The following is a 10,848-nucleotide window of genomic DNA, read 5'->3' on the forward strand; positions in this document are numbered from 1 at the left end:
AATCCCAGTGGCACAGCTCACCAGGCAACAGATAGAGAACCTGACAGATGAACAGATAAGAAACCTGTCAGAGGCTCAGTTCTGGGCCATTGTTATCAGGTGGCTTACAGAATTCACAAAAGAGCAGGAAAAAGATAAGAAAGAAGCGAAAAACATTCATAACGAAAGGAACAAAACCACATACGAGACAGATGGTGAGGAAAAAAAATCCAGAGTTCATTTCAACAAACTGGAATATGGAGAAGGAACAAGCAGTCAACCAATGCAGAGAGAGGGAATGGGAAGCAACAATGAGAGGATCAGAAACCTCTGGGACAGCTATAAAAGGCCCAACATAAGAATCATTGGTTTGCCAGAGAGTGAGGAAGATGAACTAGAACTTGAAAAATTGAGTGAAAATATAATTAAATACTCTTTAATAATGAAATTTTATATTAGTCACTAACTTATGCTATGAAAATATAGATTTTACACTTAGAAATATAGAACTTGCATTGTCCCATCCAACCTTTGTTATATTTTTATGATACATTTCCAACCCTTACATTGAAAATTATGCATAGTCACTGAGTAATTTTCACCCAAATCTTGGTAAATTTAATAGCTTAACTGAGATAAAATTCATATACCGTATGTGATGGCTAATTTTATGTGTCTGCTTTTCTGGGCTAAAGGCTGCCTAGATAGCTGGCAGAACATTATTTCTGGGTGTGTGAGTTCTGAAAGAGATTAGTATTTGATTCAGTAGATGGAGAAAAGGAGATCTGTCCTCAGTGTGGGTGGGCAACCTCCAATCCATTGAGGGCTGGACTGGGACATAAAGAAGAAGAAAGGTGGAATTTCCCTTCTCCTGGGCTGGAATGTCCAGACTAGGAGTTAGACCAAAAGCTCCCCTGGTTCTCAAGCCTTGAGACTCACACTGAGTTATGCCACTTATTCTCCTGGTTCTCCAGCTTGCTGATGGCAGATTGTGGGACATCTCTGCCCCTGTAACCATGTGAGCCAATCCTTGTAAAAACTTCCGCTAATAAATACCTACATATGTATTCCCTTGTTCTGCTTATCTGGAGAATCCTGATTAATATGCTATATAATTCACCAATTTAAAGTGTAGAATTTATGGCTTTTAGTGTATTCACAGAGTTGTATGATCATCATCACTGTCTAATTCCAGAACATTTTCATCGCCCCCCAAAAGAAACCCTGTATCCATTAGCAGTCACTCCTCATTCCCTTGTCCCCCAATTGCAGACAACCACTAATCTACTTTCTGTCTCTGTGGGTCACCTATTCTTGATATTTAATTTAAATGGAAGTATACAATATGTGACATTTTGTGTCTAGCTTTTTTCTCTTAGCATGTTTTCAAGGTTCATCCACATTATAGCATGCATCCATGCTTCATTCCTTTTAATGGATGAATATACTACCTTCTGTTTATCCATTGATGGACATTTGAGTTGTTTCGACCTTTCAGCTCTTGAGAATAATACTGCTATGAACAATGGCATACAAGTAGGTGAGTACCAGTTTTCGATTCTTTTGGGTATAAAGTATTACATTCTAGAACCCCTACGATAGGTGAAAATCCGCGAAGTAGGAACCTTACATTTATTTTAGTATTTATATATATTTTAAAGCCTTATAAACCTTTCCCACACACTTATAAACCATTCCCACTCCCTTATTAACCTTTTCCACACTTTTATAAACACTACTTATGTTCTTAAACATATTCTACACTCTTAAACCTATGTAACTTTAACAACATACGTATACAGTACCACAAAATCCTGCTATATAATGAAAAATCCACGATAAATAATTAAATGTAATATTTTAAAAATCCCGCGATACAGTTAGGCTGCAATTAGTGAACTGCGATATAGAGAGGGACTGCTGTATACCTAGAAGTAGAATTGCTAGGTCTTAATAATTATGTTTAACTTTATAAGGAGCCACTAAACTGTTTTTCCACAGTGGCCGTGCCATTTTACATTCCCAGCAGGAATGTACGAGTTCCAATTTTTTTCACATTTTCATCACATATCTGGGATATATAAAGAATGCCCTTATCAAACATGATTTTATAGTCTTCGCAGAGAGTCACCATGATTTCCTGCTTCAACAGTGCTGGAACGGAACCTGGCACTCAACTCTTATCCCAGCCAGCCCCCCGGATCCATCCCTCTGCCACCTCCTCATAGCACCCTCTGACCACTCCAAGGCCACCACTCCAGCGCCACAAAGCTACTTGTCCTCAGCCACCCGTCATGATGACCACATCCACATCCACCTCACAGGTACACCAGAACTACTACCAGGACTGGAACTCCACAATTCCTATGTCTACCTGTCCATGTCTTACTACTTTGACCACAATGATGTGGCTTTGAAGAACTTGGCCAAATATTTTCTTCACCAATCTCATGCAGAGAGGGAACATGCTGAGAAACTGAGGAAGTTGCAGAACCAATGAGGGGGCCGAATCTTCCTTCAGGATATCAAGAAACCAGACCAAGATGATGGGGAGAATGAGCCGAATGCAATGGAGTGTGTATTACACTTGGAAAAAAGTGTGAATCAGTCGCTACTGGACTTGCACAAACTGGTCACTAAAAAAAATGACCCTCTGTGTGACTTCATTGAGACTCACTACTTGGATGAGCAGGTGAAATCCATCAAAGAATTGGGTGACCACGTAACCAAGTTGCACAGGTTGGGGGCCCCTGAATCTGGCATGGGAGGGTATCTCTTTGACAAGCACACTCTGGGAGACTGTAAAGAGAGCTAAGGCTTAGGCTGCCTTCCCACAGCCATAGGAGTGACTTCCCTGGTCACCAGAACAGTACATACATGCATGTTGGAGTTACCTACTTTTCTATACCTTATACCAACTCATCCACTTATGTCCTTTACTTGTACCGTTCCTTCAAATAAAGTAATTTGGTACCCCCCCAAAAAAAACATATGATTTTAAAATATTTTCTCCTATTCTGTGGTTTGTCTTTTCACTTTCTTTGAAAGCAAACAGTTATACACTTATCTATATACCAATATATCTATTTCTTCTTTAGCTGCTTGTGCTGCTTGTGTCTTATATTAAAAAAAACCATAGTCTATACTTACCTGGCAGGAGAGATACCGTGATCATGAAGGTGGTTCTCCCAGGGTGAGGCTCACCCATCATGCTCTGGATGTGCTGACCCCTGTGATTTCCCCAAACATACACAATGGAATACTATGCAGCAGAAAGAAAGAAGGAACTCTTGCCCTTCTTGACAGCATGGATGGAAATGGAGAGTATTATGCTAAGTGAAAAAAGCCAGGTGGCAAAAGAAAAATACCATATGATCTCAACTATAAGTGGAATCCAAAAAACAAAAAAAAAAAAAAAAAATGAGAAAAATAGGATCAGAAGCATGAAAATAAGGAACAAACTGACAGCGACCAGAGGGGACGGAGGACATGGGTCATGGGGGAAAGAAGGGGAAGAGTCTAGTCAAGGAACAAGTATAAAGGATCCATGGACATGGACAATGGGGTGGGGATTGACTGTGGAAGAGGGGGGAGGTAGCAGGAAGAAGTGGGGGAAAAATTGAGACAACTATAGCTAGACAACAATAAAATTTTAAAAATAAAAATAAAACTCAAGCATAACCCCCAAACAAACAAACAAACAAATAAACAAAAAAAAAAACCATAGTCTAATCCATGATCCTGAAAATTTACACCTGTATTTTCTTTTAAGAGCGTTGTGGCTTAAGCTTTTATATTTAGGTCTGTGGTCCATTTTGAGTTAATTATTATGTAGTGTGTGAGGCAGGAGTCCAACTTTATTCTTTTGTATTCACATACATTTGTCCCAGCACTATTTGTTGGAAAGAATATTTTTTCTCCACTGAATTGTCTGGCATCTTGTCAAAAATCAATTTACTGTAAATGTAAGGGTTTGTTTCTGGACTGTCAATTTTATTTTATTGAACTATCTATCTATCCTTATGCCAGTATCATACTATCTTGATTATTATAGCTTTGTATTAATTTTCAAAATCAGGATGTGTTGAGTCATCCAACTTTCTTCTTTTTCCAAGTTGTTTTGGCTATTGTGAATCCCTTGCATTTTCATATTATCAGCTTGTTGATTTCTGAAAAAAAAGACAGCTGGGATTTTGGTATGGTTCTGTTGAATGCGTAGATCAGTTTGGGGAGTACTGGTATCTTAACAATATTGTTTTTCAATCCATAAACATAGGATATCTTTCCATGAATAGTTTGGGTTTTTAACCTGTTTGAGAAGTACCTCTGTTCTCAATACTCATTTTACTTTGAACACCTGTTTGTCTTCAGAAAGGAGGTGACACTCTGATTCTTGAAGCATTACTGAGCTACATACAGGTAAAGCTTCAACCAGTCATCCGAACTAGAGACATTGAAGTTCATCTGGGAGGGTGGCCTCTCTCATATCTCTGTTATCTAATTGCTTGCCCAGGCTTGTCAATCATACTTCAGGAATATCCCTTCCATTTCCCCTACTTCCTTGGGCATTTAACCTCTTACACCTGTTCTATAGCATTTGTCTGTTTGGGTTCTATCTTTCCTTTGTAGCTATTTCCAAAATTATCTTTTACCTATCACATTATATACTTGTTGAAAAACCTTTAATTGCTCCCTGTGGTTATAGGATGAAATCCAGACTCCTTACCCCAGCACATCTTCCCAGCATCAGCTCCTTTCTCTTTGTACTTGACAGTCTAAATGTGTTGCACTACTACTGCCTTCTAACCCCTTCCTTGCATAATTATCTCTGATATCCTTCAAGATTCAGTTTAGTGTCCTAGCTGGTGTGGCTCATTTGGTTGGAGCGTCATCCAAAAACTGAAACATTGCAGGTTTGATTCCCAGTCAGTGCATATACCTAGATTGGGCATTCAATCCCAGGTGTGGGCATGTAAGATCCCAGTCCAGACATGTACATAAGGCAACCAATCAATGCTTCTCTCTCAAATTAATATTTCTCTCTCTCTCCCTTCCACTCTCCCTTCACCTCTCTACAAACAATGGGGCGGGGGTGGGGGGAGTGTTCTTGAGTGAGAATTTTTTAAAAAGATGCAGCTTAGATGTCCTCCTCTCTGATGTTGTCCCTGGTGGTCCCTCAAAGACTTAATAACTTATTTCTCTGTAACTACAGTAATGCCTGGGAAAGTCCAATGTGATCCCTGATAGATACAGAAAGAAGAAATTAGGCATTTAATTTTTTCTTCTTGCCTTTTAAAATGTATCTGTGTGTGTGTGTCTGTAAGATTTTTAATGCAAAGGCAGAACAGTGCAGTGGTTACTAAAACAGCTGAAAGAGCTAAGCTGCCTGGGCTTAACTCCTGACTCTGCCACCAGCTAGTGGTTTTGGATTTGAAATTACTTACCCACCTGATTTGGACATGTTACTTAATCATTGTACATCTCAGTTTTCCCATCCATGTAGTGGATATCATTCTAGTTTACTTATTGCTGTATTACAAACCACTCTAAAACTTGGTGACTTAGACTTCTGGCCAAGATGGAGGCATAGGTAGACACGCTTCGCCTCCTTCCACAACCAGAAGAAGGATTACATCTACCTCAAAACGAAAACAACCAGAACTACCAGATATTCAAACTGTATGTAAGTTCAACGAACAACAAATATAAAGAAATAATACTCATCCAGACCGGTAGGAGCAGTGGAGCCATGGCAGAGATAACACAGTGTGGCAGCAGCAGTGGCTACAGCTGGCCAGCAGAATGAGCAATCACACATTATAAAAGCCAGGAGTGACACCTGGGGAGTGATCCCAGCCCCAGGCCAGACTACACAGCTCACGGTTCCAGCACCAGAAAAATAAAGCCTCATTGCTTCTGGCTGTGGAGTCCAGTGAAGGTTTGGGGTGGAGGAAGAAACTGCCCGTACCTCAGGAGAGTCCATTTAGAGGGCCTCCACAGCCTTAGTGTAGAGGCATCAGCTATTCTCTGTAAAAAGTCACTGAGGTTTGCTAAATATGTAAACATGTAGGAGCTTCAGATGTTCTCTGTAAGAAGTAGCAAAGACTTGCTAGAAAGCCTTAGAGAAAGGAATGTAAGGGAAGAGTGTTGCAGCAATTGGTGATTTACCAGCTAAAAGACCTCAGCCTCTATCTCCTTCTATTTGCTTGTGTCTTATTTATAACATTTGTGAAGTTATATTTTACAGGATATCTAGCCCTTTGAAGATAAATTGTTTCGCAGAGAATTCATTCCTGGCTGGAGGGCTATGCTGCCACCAGAGATAACTTTATGGCCCTGCGAACTTTTGGCCCTGAGAGGTTTATTCCTGTTTGACACTCCTGCAGCCCTGTCTTGCCACCTCGCCCCTTCCCAAAAGCTGCTTCTCACTAGATAGGGAGCCAAATCCTATATAAACCTCTGCCCCCAAATCCCATTTTTGTCGGTGCTTTGTTTGAGACAAGTTCTCTGCCCGACAGCTGGCAAATAAAAATCCTTTGCTTGCTTTAATCCACTGCTCTGGAGTGTTTAATCTCGCTATGTAGCCGCAACATTAGAACATATGCAAACCCACCCACTCAGTAAACTATCACCAGGGCAGCAGCTAGAGGGGTGCTGTCACATACAGGAAGTGGATGAAGTAACCGGAAAAGGGGTGAGTACCAAGGAAGTGAAGTTGTGTCATCTCTGACCCCTCCCCCATACGCAATGCCACAAGGTGGTGAAATAGGTTATTTAATGCTGATGAATACGTAAGGGTCCACCCTTTACAAGGTAGCTGGTAGGACAGGTCTACCTAATACACAGAGGCAAACATAGGAGGATATCAAGTTGAGGAGACAGAGAAATATGGCCCAAAAGAGGGAGCATATCAAGGCTCCAGAGGGAGAACTAAAGGAGGAGGGGATAGCCAACCTAACAGATGTAGAGTTCAAAACATTGGAAGTAATGGTGCTCACAGAAATGATTGAGTACAGCAAACACATAAGGGAAGATGTGAAGGCTATATTAAGTGAAATGAAGTAAAACCGACATGAAACCAATGGTGAAGGGAAGAAAGCTGAGGTTCAAATCAATGATTTGGAACATAGGAAAAAATAAGCAGTCAACCAGTACAGAATGAAGAAATAAGAACTGAAAAAAATGAGATGCTTAGGAACATCTGGGAAAACTTAAAAAAAAAAAAAAGATTTTATTTATTTTTTTAGAGAGAGGGGAAAGGAGAGAGAAAGATAAGAACAGAAACATCAATATGTGGTTGTTGCCTCTTGCATGCCCTCAACTGGGGACCTGGACCGCAACACAGGCATGTGCCCTGACTGGGAATTGAACCAGCAACCCTCTGGTTCACAGGACAACACTCAATCCCCTGAGCCACACCAGTCAGGGCTGGGACAACTTTAAACATACCAACATCCAAATCATAAGGGTGCCAGAAGAAGAGGAAGAGCAAAAAAATGAAAACTTATTTGAAAAAATAATGAAAGAAAACTTCTCAAGTTTGGCAAAAGAAATAAACATACAAGTCCAGGAAGCACAGAATGTCTCAAACAAGATAGACCCAAAGAGGACCACACCAAGACACATCATCATTAAAATGCCAAATTTCAAGATAAAGAGAGAATCTTAAAAGCAGCAAGAGAAAAGAAGAGGGTTACCTACAAAGGAGTTCCCTTAAGACTGTCAGCTGATTTCTAAAAAGAAACTTTGCAGGCAAGAAGAGTCTGGCAAGAAGTAGTCAATGTGATGAAAAGCAAGGGCCTACAACCAAGACTACTCTACCCAGCAAAGCTACCATTTAGAATGGAAGGGCAGAGAAAGTACTTCCCAGACAAGGGAAAGCTAAAGGAGTTCATCATCACCATGCCATTATTATATGAAATGTTAAAGGGACACATTTAAGAAAAAGAAGAAGATAAAATCTATGAACAATAAAATGACAACAAACTCACAACTATCAACAAATGAATCTAAAAATCAAAAACAAAGTAAGCAAACAACTAGGACTGGAACAGAACCATAGATATGGAGATCATATGGAGGGTTATCAGTGGGGAGGGGGGAAGGGGAGAATGGGGGAAAAGGTGCAGGGATTAAGAAGCATAATTGGTTGGTACAAAATAAACAAGGGGACATTAAGAATAGTAAAGTAAATGGAGAAGCCAAAGAACCTATATGCATGACCCATGGACATGAACTAAGGGAGGAGAGGTATTCCTGAAGGGAAGGAAGTACCAGGCAGAGATGAGCAAAGGGGAAAAAATTTGGGACAAATGTAATAGCATAATCAATAAAATATACTTTTTTAAAAAGCCACAAAAATAAAATAAAATAAAATAAAACGTGGTGACTTAAAACATCACGTCACCCTGTCCGGTGTGACTCAGTGGATTGAGTGCCGGCCTGCAAACCTGGGGGTTGCCGGTTTGATTCCCAGTTGGGGCACATGCCTGCGTTGCAAGCCAGGTCCCCAGTTGGGGGCACACATGAGGCAACCACATGTTGATGTTTCTCTTCCTCTCTTTCTCTGCCCCTTACCCTCTCTCTAAATATACATAAATAAAATCTTTTAAAAAAAAATCACCTCATACTTGGCTGGTGTGGCTCAGTGAAATTCAGTGCCAGCCTGTGAACCAAAGGGTTGCCAGTTCGATTCTGAGTCAAGAAACATGTCTGTGTTGCGAGCCTGGTTCCAGTGGGGGCGTGCAAGAGGCAACTACACATTGATGTTCCCCTCCCTCTCTTTCTCCCTTCCTCCCCCCTCTCTAAAAATAAATAAATAAAATCTTTTTAAAAAACCCTCATTATTATCTTCCAAAGTTTTGGGGGAAAATGGAACTCAGTTGGGTTATCACTTGGGATCTCTCACATGGTTGCAATCGTATGGTAACTGGGGCTGGACCTATTTGTATGCTTCTTTACTCAAGTGTCTCACAACTGGGCTAGGAGGTCTGTAACAGCTGGGGCTCCTCAGGTTTCTCTGTTTGTGTGTTTAACTTGGGCTTCTTCACTTGGCATCTGGCTTAACCCAGAGCAAATCATCTGATAAAATAACCTCAGAAGTCTCAGAATGTCACTCCTACTGCATTCTATTATCCAAGCAAGCCGCTAAGGTCATTACCTGCTGTCGTTGCCACTTGCCTTTTTTTAAACTTCTCTTACAATTCCCTGCTTATCCTCCCCATATGCATACTTTTGTCACTTCTACTGCCAAAGGGGGATTTTTGTTTCACCTCTTCCCATAGCCTAATTGTTCTCTGACTACAAAGACCAAGACCCAAAGCAAGTGCCACCATAATAATACCATATATTGCATGAGCAAACACTGGGTCAATGGCAGTACTTGCTCACAAGCGGAAGGTTACACTGAGAACACAATTTTTGTTGAGTTAGATCTGACACTTGTTTTTAACTAACTTTGGCATCTGAAACCAAAAATGAAGCCAGTTTTTCTCTACCACATCAACTTTTTAAGGTACAAGATATCCTCCCTTTGTCCCCAAAATCATACAAAATGTACATACAAAGGAAAATAAAGAAAAAATTACCTGAATGGACTGTTTATTTAGTTATTTTATTCATTGAAAGGCTATATATTGTTACTAGTCAAATTGTGTACAAGTAGGAAAGTTCTGCTACCAAACATACATATAAAGGTATTTTATTTTTTCAAATGACAGGCTGGGAAATGCCAAAATGAGATACTTGAAACAGTCTCCTTCGGTTGGCAAAGCTTTAAACGGATTTCTTCATGAGGCCCAGTTTTATATGCAGAGGTGGGAATAGAATGTTCTTTCTGTCAACAAGTGGCTCATGTAGAATGTGTGGATCACCAGGTTTGAGGTCAGAACTTGGAGGCCAATTCGACTCCACCCAATGCTTTTCACGAGCTCCGCTGTCCCACATACACAGAAAACAGGGATACTTGGTGTATCTGTGTTGCTGATCAAGAAGGAAGCAGACCATTTTAAGGTCAACACAATTGTGCTTGTGATATTGCAACAGATCAATGACTCTCTTTATGTCTTCATATTCTTCATGAAAACAAACTGAATGGCCAATTGGAATTGCACCAAATAAATTGCCATTGCGGAGGAAGACACCCTTCAAGCTCCACTTTGAGCTATTGATGAACAATCGCCATTCAGTTGTGCTATAGATTGGACTTCCCAATTCCTCCATTAAACCACGTATGTTATGGCAATACACAAAGCCACCGTCACTTCAAAAGTACTGCAGAAATGCACTTTCTCTTGATCAAAAGTAGGATGCCTTCACGCCTTTTTCAAGCAAGTTTTTCTCATGCAGTCTTGATGCTAGGAGTCCTAAAGCCTTTTTGGATAGTCCCAAATCTCATGCCAAATCATTCAACTCATGCTGATCAAATCCCTTATGAACTGAGTCATCTTCAATTTCAAAATCTTCATCGTTGCTGTCACTTAGTTCTTCACCATACTCCTGTTTTTCAAAAGAGGATAGTTCAGTGAAAACCTGCACTGGGATTTCAGCTGAATGAGGCACTGGGCATATAGCTGATAGACTAGGATACTCTATTTTACACTTATTTTTCTTGTTATATCCTGATGTTTTCACTATACAAAAGTAACAGTCACTTGAATGATCTCTGGGCTCTTACCAAACCATAGATATACCAAATGGCAATTTATCACGTGTTCCCTTTGTCTGCATCCGTAAACTCTCGACAGACTGCTTGCACACCTTGTGAGGGGCCCAAGACTTATCTTGATCACCAAGTTTTACTTTAAAATATGCAAAATAGGCTTGCCTGACAGATGCGCTGATGTTTGTCCTTTGGGAATGGTGAAACTG

General features: G+C 40.4%; 1 long non-coding RNA gene and 1 other non-coding gene across 2 annotated transcripts in view; both read left to right on the forward strand.

The window, feature by feature from the left end:
* Positions 1-2,947, forward strand: part of LOC150012919 (uncharacterized) — a 31,267-nt gene extending 28,320 nt beyond the window's left edge. The window contains exons 3-4 of the long non-coding RNA XR_016510541.1: positions 1,478-1,519; positions 2,304-2,947. This is a non-coding gene — a long non-coding RNA (uncharacterized LOC150012919). The remainder of the gene's footprint in view (positions 1-1,477; positions 1,520-2,303) is intronic.
* Positions 2,948-3,121: 174 nt separating this feature from the next.
* On the forward strand, positions 3,122-3,281 carry LOC150012922 (U1 spliceosomal RNA). Its single transcript, XR_016510845.1, has one exon. It is a non-coding gene; the product is annotated as a U1 spliceosomal RNA (small nuclear RNA).
* Positions 3,282-10,848: the final 7,567 nt, after the last annotated feature.

Source organism: Furipterus horrens, unplaced genomic scaffold, assembly GCF_987537825.1.
Source record: "Furipterus horrens unplaced genomic scaffold, mFurHor1.1.pri manual_scaffold_4, whole genome shotgun sequence".
Classification (NCBI taxonomy): Eukaryota; Metazoa; Chordata; class Mammalia; order Chiroptera; family Furipteridae; genus Furipterus; species Furipterus horrens.